Raw genomic sequence first — 11,487 nt, 5'->3', positions numbered from 1 at the left:
CTAGACCAAAGTCAAGCTCTCTCACTTGCTTTAAATGATCTCTGTGATTTCTTTATAAATTTATTTTCGGAGAGAGAGGCAGAAAGTGGGATGGGCTGCAGCCTGGAATAATGCCTGCACCTCTGCAGTGAGGACTGTAGTTTCAACGAGGTGAGCTATTAGGGTACCCCGGTTTGGTGACACTTTATTATTCATTCATTAATGTTTCTGTAACTGCTTGTCCTCTGAAGGGTCGCGGGGGGGGGGGGGGGCGCTGGAGCCTATCCCAGCTGTCCCAGGGACAACCTGGACAGGTCGCCAGTCAAGGAGTACAAGGAGAGAACCCACGCATACACAGGGAGAACCCGGAACCTCGTTGGTGTGAGACATCAGTGATAACAGCCACACCACTGTCCTGCCCCACTTTATTGTTCCATTCTTGATTCAAGGTGTATACAGTGGTTGTAGTAATGATATATCTTCATTACAGTTGGTAGCACATTTTTAATCTGCGTGCTTACGCGTCAAAATGCTAAACCTGCAATTGAAAATACAGGGTCAGAAATTATGTGATTGCCATATGAATAATGGGGAGTAACACAGAGCCTGCCTGTCTCTGCCACCCAGAACCCTGTCATCCGTTTCATTGGCCAATATGCATCTTCTGGGGTACACAAATCAAAAAACTGAGAGGAGCTTGCCTGTGTTGAACTGAAGTCCATCATGTTGGTTCACCAGCTCATCATAAAGGGACTTCTTATTCTTATTACAGAACTGTTCCCAAAGTGCATGCCCTCAATAATCTTTCCAGTTTCCGGTGTACTCAACATTCAAACCACCCCTCTGTCCGAGAGAAGGTTGGCTACAGTCCCAAGAACTTAAACTTACAGTATCAGCAGTTGCTGTTTGGTGTTTTGCTGCAGGATTCAACCCTGCAGCCTTTACCTTGACCGTGTTTAGCAATTATTTTCTTCCTCTCTGCGTTCAGTGTGGTCCACATAATGATACCAAACAGCACAAGCAGTACTTTTTTTCCATTTAGCTGAATAATTGAATTGAGGGAGACATTGTGCTATAAAATGATGATCATTAAAAACAAAAGTAAATGTCTGAGGTCTGATTGACCTCTCTCATTTGGCCGGGTTAATTCTCATAGAGTCCTCAGAGTCAGACCATTTAAGCATGATCTGACATCACCATGTGAGTCAAGACGTGAAAGGACTGTGGAATACTGTGATTTTCCAGAGTATGTTTACCTCCCTGGTGTTCTAAGTGTCACATTTATAGCTTAACCCCACTGGTGTGTCATGATCCCATCCTGAGGTTTCCAGAGGTATCCTTTTTGGATTTCATGGAGGAGCAGATAGTTGAAAAGAAAGACCACATTTGAGAAGTGGAAGGAGCCAGGAGCTGAACAGGAGGAGAGCGATATGCGGAGGAGGATGGAAGAGGTGAGTCTGTGACGGAAAGGGGCACTAATAGAGGTCAGAACCATTAGCCAAGAAATCTGGATGTGGACAGCAGCCCATAGCATCAGGGACTGAGATTCCCAACCCGCTGTGTTTGTGAGTTGTTTTTATTTTCCACTAGGAGGTGAGTCCAGACCAAGATGAGGAAAGTGACTCAAGGACAGCTGGATCAGCAATACTGCAGAAATGTTTAACGCAAGACTTTTAAAACAGTAAATGGGTCTTTGCCACACATGCCTGTGTAGACCTAAACACACACACACTAGTCTTTCATTCCTCCAGGCTTTATCTGAAAGAGAAAGTGATTGGTATTCAGTAGAGCGGAGAACAGAAACACTCTGTTATCTAGCCTACCAGTGTTCCCTGGACGCTTCACTCCTCCTGTGTCTCTGTCTCCCACACACACACACACACAGAACACTCGCTGACTTTAAAATGACGTACGGATGCAAGCACGCACTCCCTCGGATACAACGTCAGCAGCCTGAATTTGTGCAGCACGGAGAACTTAATTTACAGTTAAATCCTCCTGAAATGTGCGAAAAACCATTTAGCCTAAAACAGTTTACATACTGTTTTTGAATCTAAGGGCTGTAAAAAAATGTCTAGAGTCATTCAAGTGAGAATCTGAAAATCAAATGCTCAACTTCAAACAGTCACATTTACACAGTACCGTTGCCTTAACAGTTGCCGTTTATACATTTATAGAATGTAGAACTGAAAATGGAGGTTGACGGAGAAAAGGGAGAAAGAACTATACAAGGTAAAGATACTAAACTATGATAGTTTTGGGAGCATTTTAATTTAATTTAATGATTTCTTCTCTGGGACAAAGAAGTCTAACCAATAAACTAACTAATGGGAACTTTTTGTAGGTGAACACTGACACACAAATGTGCTATTCACCATTGTCTCACATGCTCACGTTTTAAGGGATGGACAGCTAGTAATTCCTAAAACAAGGACCTTATTCGTTGAGACGGGCCACTGATATTTGTTTAACCTCCTCTGGTGTAATGGAAATAGTTGGATGGCAGGCAGGAGTAAATGGAAAGCTCACATGGAGAGCATCCATCGTGCAAAGAACATTAGCGCATCTTTATTGTCTGAAACTAGTGATGAGGACGATTTAATCATGATTAAATAACAAACTAATGAGTTGATGAGTTTTAATAACTGACTTCAGCAAACATAATTTTTTTTTTAAATTTAATGATCTGCAACTGTGGATCAAATGCCAGGTGAAGATAAATGCGTCACTGTGTGAGCTACAGTCATTGACCAGTACTAGTTTGACTGCCCCAGCTAAAACATTAACTGTTAGCTTACCAGCTGTAGTTGTTCTCCAACTAGCCTCAGCGAAATGCTAGATGCATCCCAGCATCTGCAAATATCATTTTGGGGTGTGATCACCTGTTTTACAACCAGTTCTTACACACATAAAGTTCGATGACATGTCACTCCTTCCTCAGTGAAACACTAAAGCCAGAATACGACATGTAGGTCTATCTGCAACCAACACGTCCACATGACGTAACCATTGTGTGTAAGTCTTAACACTTGATTGTGAAGGTGGTTGATGTAGGTTGTTCGGCTACTCTCCAAGCTCCTGAGAAGTTTAGAAGTTCGGGAGGGGCTAAGACTAGACCAAGTGCAAGTTAGGGATACCCGCTTAGCACCTTCCTTCTTTAGGGGCCACCAGGCTGAACCAGGCCTTACCAGAGGGTTTATAATGTACCTCCTAGCTGGCTTGGGAGCAACCTAGCAGTTTGGAGAATAAATGTATGAATGAATGAAGTCCAAACTAGTTTCCAGATTAGGAATTGTGCACATATTTGACAATACTGCAGCACACAAACATTTCAACAGTGAGTGCCTGCACATGACATTGCTCACGCAGCAATGTGGAAAACAGGGGGACAGGTCAGACCGGTGTACTGCATCTGACTTCATTCAAAACACTCTTGTACATGTTCTGCCATACAACCATTAATAATGGATTTTGAATGGAACTATTCTGTACTAGACAGTAACGTAACACCAGGCTAAAAGCTGCCTTTACTTTAATTGAAGGTATCATGTCTGTTCCCCCGGTAACCACATCAGTGATGTCACGATGCACTGATATCACCCTGGGGTACATTTCTATATCACTGCAGCCTGGGGAGAAGAAAAAACACTGGAGGTCACGCAAAACAAGATTCTTAGCTGGTGTTGAATTTAAATTAAATTAGTGGGCATCATTTTGTCCACCTAGTATACATAGGGGAATACTACACAGTGAAACATGTTATCTGGGGCTGGGGCTTATAATGAACGCCGGACAGTTACATACTGAAGAAAATCAGCAGCCGTAGTAGGTGTGGCAGAGTGAAAGGTGGTGTTAGAGAAACAAAATATATCTATTGTGCAATGAATCAAATGTGAAATTGCATTTCACCCTCACCACCACAAGCCTGTTCCCTAAATCCTAGACCACTGTGTACCATCAAACCCTGGGTTTAAAATAACCCTGTCAGTGGCCAATGTGTGAGATGAACCAAACAAACTCCTGCAGCTCTCTATTGAACACTGCAGACCCAGGAAGCACCAGGCTGATGAGTCGATGCAGGAAGAGTTGATGCTGCCGCTGTTTTTCATCACTGTCTGCCAGACGGCTGGTAGGCATCAAGACAGAGCACACTTACTTACCAACATTTATACTGTTGTATATGTATAGGACATCTACTGGGCGTAATCTTTTAAGTATCTCAACCCGCGAGTCAGCGGGACATAAACTCAACCAATGCAGTTGTCAAAGGAAACCCCTGTGTAAATGGGAGTCAGTGTCGGGCCTCTGGTTAGTAGTTTTTAGGGAGCTGAACACTCAGAAAACATGATATCTGTCAGGCTGCACAGGGAAAACCCTTTGCTCCTTTTTTACCCACAAACCAGTTTGTCGTTGGTCGCTGGTGCTGCTGGTGATTAGATTGGCCTGTCTAAGTAATGAGCTCATGGCCATAAAGCTGCTAAAGTCATTAACCTAATAGAGCTCGCTGTAATGGAGGGCCATATTCTGGCATAGACCTCCGCCACCAAGGCCATAAAGAGCAATCTCCACCGTCTCCTGACCAGGGCTCAGCTTTTAGCATATCTCATACCTCCACCCACCCCCACATGCACACCCAGCACTAACCGCAGCCCTAACCCCAACCATGCGCTCCTCAGACAATAGGCAATAAAGACAATTACATTTAGCAACCATTTGAGATCCCATTAAGGTTTGGTTGGCTGGAGGTTTTTTTTTTTTGGTTTGGATTTGGGATGTGGGAGATTTGATGCATTGCTTTACCTCTTATAATTGACAGGGTGAGATCACATCTCTCTTGAGTCGTGACTATGTCCTCAGGTGGACTAATTCCAGGCCACATCCAGACGTTAAAATGATGTTGTCGGTATGTGTCTAGCATATTTAGAAGGAAGTCTTTCTGGTTTCACACACTTTCAACCAAAGAAAGTTGGTTTTCAGTGGAAACTATCAATCATCACGTAATGTTTCTATAGCATCAAGTAACTTACATAAAGACAGAACTTGCAAAACTTCACTTGAACAACATCAGCCTTATATTAACTACCTAAAATGACAGAAACCATCCTTGAATTTTTTTTTTAGTGTTTTAGTGAGGCCCAGGTCCTTTCCACTAACATGGAGGGGGTATGTCTTATCACCTATACTGCAGCCAGCCACCAGGGGGAGCTCCACATGCTTTGGCTTCACTTTTCAGGAGCTGTCATGACGTCTACTTTTTTTTCAGTCTATGATATGGACGGATGGGTGAATAAATTACAGTTTTGGACACTTCCTCGTCCTGATCATCCTTATCATCATCATCATCATCATTATTGTCATAATCATCACCACCAGTTTATGAAATGCACCTCAGCTTTTGTGGATTTCATTGTGGGCATGTAAGCAGAAGGAAGGACTGCATTTTGTTTAATTATGGAGATTTCATAGGCAATTTATAGTGGATGAAATTATACAGTCAGAATTATAACAGTAAAAGAAAACGGCCAACATTAAAGGTAGTGCACTCTATAGTAAATAGGGATTGATTTCGGAGACAGCTCAAGTCTCACACAGTCTAGTTTTTGCTCTTGATTGACTGAGGGTAGAGAGGAAGAAGTTTCAGCCTGGGGGCTAAAAAGTACAAACAGTTTTCTGAGTGATACATCATTCATGTGTGTGTTTGTGTCCGTAGTACACTGCTGGAGGGTAGCATCACTCAATGATGTTTCCACCTCGCCTGGATATCCCCCCCAGGCCTTTTGGGAATTTGACCGCACAGCTCTCCAATCACCAGCTGGCACTTGTAACCTGTTGCGGCTGCTGGCTGCCTGCTGCAGACAGATCAGGAAACAAGAAAAGCTGGTTAGTGTCCACAATATGAGGAACATTTAATATATCACAATGTGGCTTCCTGCTCTGGGAAGAAGAATGTAAAGTGTCCTAATTCTCACAGCTGTCACAATGCCCATGAGCAACACAAAAAAAGAATCATTTTTTAAATTGAAATGTTAAAAAATATGTATTAAATAAAGCGTTTTGCCTCGTGAGAAGAGGTGGATTAAAACTATGTTTCCGTAAAAAGAGGTCCACAAGTGAGATTTTATTCACAAATACACAAAAAGTGCTTTAACGAATCTGGCTGCTCAAAAAACTACCTATGGGGTCCACCCGTCTGTGGACTGACTACTGAAGCAGACACACACACACACCCACACACACAATCCATGTCCTGCATTGGTCTGATTAGTGGCCGGAACAATTACTGTAATCGTGTCATCTTAACAAAGGAACAGATAAGGAATAAGGAGTCAGGCCTTCCCCTCCACCCCTCCGCCCTTATCACTCACATCAACATCACACACACACACATGCACACACACACAGCTGGAAAAAAAAAAACCACTTCCTAAGTTATCTGCAGTCTCTTTCACACTACATTTGAAAACACGTAAAAAGAAAATACGTCGAGGAGCTTCATCATAGAGGACTACAGCTATAACAAATATAAATGATAATAAAGTTTGTCAAAAACTAGTCTAGTTACTCAAGTACGTAGCTACCATGGCGCATTTCTTGGGTAGCTGAATTTTGCCCGTGTCAGTTCACCGGATTTGGTCCAAACTGAACTACTGTATCTCAACATCTACTACTGTAGATGGATTGCCATGAATGTTTGCACAGATATTTTCGAGAAGAGACACGTTCACAATGTCTGACTGACCTTATTTTTTGTTAAAAACAATTGGTGTAATGTATGTCAAACTTGGTACAGATTCGTAATTGTTTCAGCACAAAGTTAATATTACTTGGTTCATCCCTTTTCTTTACACCTAGTTCATAAGGTCGCATTTCAAGTTTATCATCAACACGAGCAGTGCAGTGTGCATCAAACAGCAAACTGTTGCTAAGAAACCTAAGGTAGTGAAAATGGTATGCATTACCTAACATAACATCAGCATATCAGCATTAAGCTAACTTAAACAGACAGGGAGGCTTTAAACCCCATGTTACTCAAACGTACATAGAAGATTTAAAAAAAAAACAAATTCTGCTTTGACCTCTGACTAATTATATGCTGCCATAATTAAAAGCATGTGCAACTATGGCTTGACACTCACTTTCTGGTTTTACCTCCTAAGTTGTTTGAATAATGGGGCTGTACTGTTGGCTTGTCTATAACTTGTTTAATCACCCGACAGCTTACGTTACCCTTTGTTATAGCAATTCCATCATGACCAGTAACTATGGTAATCTTAACTCTTTCATAAGCTCAAATTATCCTTTAACTGCTCCACGTCTTCCCTTCGGGGATGCTTCTCCCTGGTGACCTCTGACCTCTCATTTTACATATGTATGCTTTATGTAGCTGTTTGACGGAGATAACAAGAGGCTAAAACATCATTACCTTCAGCAGAAGACGCTGATTGAAATTGAATAATATATAACAGTAGGAGTGTTCTTAATATTCTTCAAAGCCCCCTGCCCTTTGCATAGGAAAACCCCTTGGGAGTCTTAATCGCTCTCAGCCCTCCAGGTTTCCTTCGGCGGTGGGTTGCAAACATTTACTTTAAATTAACCAGCTTGAAAGAAAGTAAACAGGCCTGTGCGGCATTAACTTGATTTTTTTTATTTTTATCTAGTCATTCATTCCAGCTGCGACGTCTGTCTCTCCTCCGTACCCTGACCCCCACCTTTTCTTTTTAAATCTTCTATTTCCAGTTCTCCTATGTACAAACTGAGTGGTGCGTCTCACTAATCATTTGACATCCGCTCATTCACTTCTCTTCAGCATTTACGTAGCCAACTACGTCATATGTGTGGCCACTGCAGGGAGGAGGCACGGGGTGGGAGAGCGGAGGACTGAAACGCATCTGGCCTTAACCAGCCGTAAACTGAAAATAATACATGATGGAATAAATTCATTTAAACGGGAACATACAGGCCGGAGACTCTGTTTGAAGTGACCATTGTCAAGAAGTCAACCAAACAATTATAAAGAGACACAATAGAACTACCAAAAGAAACAATTAGACAACAAAGAGACACAAAACAACTACAAAGAGACACAACACCTACAAATTGACAGAATAACTACAAAGAGACACAATACAACTACAAAGAAGCACAGTGCATCTACAAAGAGACACAATACAACTCCCAAAAGAAAAAATAAGACTGCAAAGAGACACAATACAACTACAAAGAGACACAATACAACTCCCAAAAGAAAAAATAACACTGCAAAGAGACACAACACAACTACAAATTGACAAAATAACTACAAATAGACAAAACAACCAGAGACACAAAATATTCACAGACACAATACAAGAGACTCAGACAAACTACAAAGAGACAAAACAACCACAGACATACAAAATATTTACAAAGACACACAATACAACTCCCAAAAGAAACAATAAGACTGCAAAGAGACACGATACAACTACAAAGAGACATGGAATGAACACACCATGGCAGTGGAAACAACTAGAAGGAGAACAACAACTAGAAAGAGAAGGATGCAAAAAAAAAGAGACACAAACCAAAAACAAGTTGCCTTTTGAATCTTTGGCTGTTTTACAAGAGGGCTGGGGGCTCCAGAGCATAATCATCTATCCAGGCCTGGTGGTGTATATCATTGTTCTCTTGCCTTTTCAGATAATGAAACATCAGATGGCGATGGGGATTGCCAACATCTCTACACCAGTAGCCTTTGGCAAGTTCCTCACTCTGCCAGTCACCTGATCCCACCACCTGCCTGTTCACCTGTATGACATTGTGTAGGACCCAGTCATACTCCCAGTTTTGTCGCATTGATTGTCTATGTTGCTTAATTAGCTATAATTTTAGCTGTAATTTTACTTTAGATTACCTATCCACTTGTCTGAGTTTTATTGTGCCTAATAGTACTATGTAAGATCTCTGCACTCGCTCCTGGTAGTTTCAGACCTGACAAAAATGTTACAAACCAGTCTGACTCCACAGTACCTCTCCGTCTCATTCATTTAATATAAATTCTTCTAAGCTGAAATAAAAGTTTGCTTTCGGTCTGTGTGTTCCCAGCTGCTGGAAAATCTTACCAGACTGAAGTGTGAAAAACATCCTGTTTTTCTGCGACTTTAATTCGTTTTTATTGCAGTGCATAGTATCAAATGCATGTTCTCCATTCACATGTACAGTATGGTCTCGGTTTTTTATATATAACTATGATGCATGATGGGTTTAACTATTATTTATCTCACGTTATATTAGACTACTGTTTCAACCATAATTAATGCCTCTAAACGCCTCTGACAGTAGTAGGTGTGTACAGTATGTTTAATCCCAGTGTCTAAAGCATTCCTTTAAAAAATAAACTTGAATTGTACTGCTCAGGAAGATCTCAGTGACCATACATATTCATCATCATAAGTTTTTTTTTGGTGCTTCGAGCTTGTGGAAACTAGTTAGACATATTTCACAGTGTGTCTAACTACTCTTAATTTCAGTTTCAAATCTACTTTTCAAAAACTATGATTAAGTACATTCACACTAGGAGTCATCCAGTTAAAAGAAAGTGGAAGAATGACGTGACTGATAATCCTTCAGGCGTAAGCAGTGACAGTAAATGTGTACATGGTTCTTAGAAGAAGAGGCGAGAGGCGGGGGCAGTCCTGTCTGCGTTTTTCTCCCCTCTACCCACGCTCTCTGCACTGTGACGTGTTCAGATCACCATCTCAGATAGCTGCCACTAACATGGGAGAAACTAAGCTTTAGTGATTTAACAATACATCATGAAAGATTGTACGTTATGATCTATGTCCATTTATCATCATTCAAACTAACAGAAAGATAATCCTATTTCAGGAAACGATTAATTAAATATGATTTCAGATTAAATACAGTTTTGTTTATACTAAAGAATCGCAATATGCAAAAGTTAAAGATGTCCTCAACACTACTGTGCAAGAAGGGCTTTTTACATCTCACCACCTTAGCGTGCCACATCTTGTTGGAGAGTGTCCTCTAGTGGTGTTCACTGCTATGTTGATTGCATACATACAGTATCGCTCAAAAGTATCTGCACCCCTCAGGATTTTCTACATTTCTGCATAAAAATAATCAGACTGAAGTCTATTCTGTTGAACCAAATAAATGAAGCAGAAATATTATGCTTTTGTATTTGTTTATTCAAGAAAATGGACCATTTGTTTGTTTTCAGTATCGAGTGTGACCCTGCGCGAGTTCTTAGGTGCTGGTGGGTTTTCTTCACAAGAACTGTTTGCTTCAGGTCGATCCACAACATGTCTAACGCATCAAGGTCAGGACTTTGACGTGGCCACTACAGAACATTCATTTTGTTTTTCTTTAACCATTCTTCAGTGGAACGACTTTTGTGTCTTGCTGCATGACCCAGTTTCTCATAAGATTCACCTCACCGACAAATGTCCTGACATTTTCCTTCAGAAAATTGCTGGTATAATTCAGAATCCATTGGTCCATCCGTGATGGCAAACAGTCCTGGACCAGATGCAGCAAAGCAGACCCAAACAAGGACATTACCACCCACATGTTTCACAGACCGGATGAGGTTCTGATGCAGGAATGCAGTATGGTTTAGTCTCCAGACATGACGCCTCCCATTTAAACCAAATAATTCTACTTTGGTCTCATCTGTCCACAAAACATTTTCCCACTAGTCTTTTGACTTGTCTACATGATGTTAAGCAAACAGCAGAAGGGCATAAATTTTCTTCTTGGAGAGCAGAGGCTTCATCCTTGCCACTGTACCATGCACACCATGGTTGTTCAGTGTTCTTACAAAGGTGGATTCATGAACATTAACATTAGTCAATGTGAGAGTGGCCTTTAGTTGCTTAGAAGTTACTCTGCGTTCTTTTGTGACCTCTTGGACTATTATGCTTGGACTGTCTTAAATCTCCTCCATTTGTTCATATAACTTGTAAACTCTTTAGAGATTGTTTTGGAACCTTTTCCAGTGTCACCTGATTTCTCAGGAAGCACCTTTGTGCTAAACGGGGCACTGAACAACACCTGAGTGTCATTACATAGATTGGAAACACTTCTGAACAGATGGACTCTAATTTGGCCTTGAAATTAACTTGTAATCCTACAGGTGCATTTACTTTTGCATCTTACAGATATGTAATATTGTCTCATTTCCCTGAATAAACAAACACAAAAGCACAATATTTTAATTTCACTTGTTTTTTTTTTGGGTTCACTCTATCGACTGTCAGGAGTTATGTGGAAATCTGTTGATGTTTTGAGTCATTTTCATGCAGAAATGTAGAAGATTCTGAGGGATGCAACTGCTTTTGAGCATCACACTATATCCCTGAATCTTACACTATGTTAAGACAGTGAAGAAAATCAGTTCTTAAACTATTCTGTTTTGCTTCAAGCAGACAAAATATAAGACATCCTTCCAGGTGTATTTCATCAATGTCCTTTTCTCTTAACCTACCATGTTTCAGAAATGTTCTC

This window comes from Chelon labrosus, assembly GCF_963514085.1.
Source record: "Chelon labrosus genome assembly, chromosome: 3".
Lineage (NCBI taxonomy): Eukaryota > Metazoa > Chordata > Actinopteri > Mugiliformes > Mugilidae > Chelon > Chelon labrosus.
The sequence above is the reverse complement of the archived record's forward strand: the minus strand, read 5'-3'. Positions refer to the sequence as shown.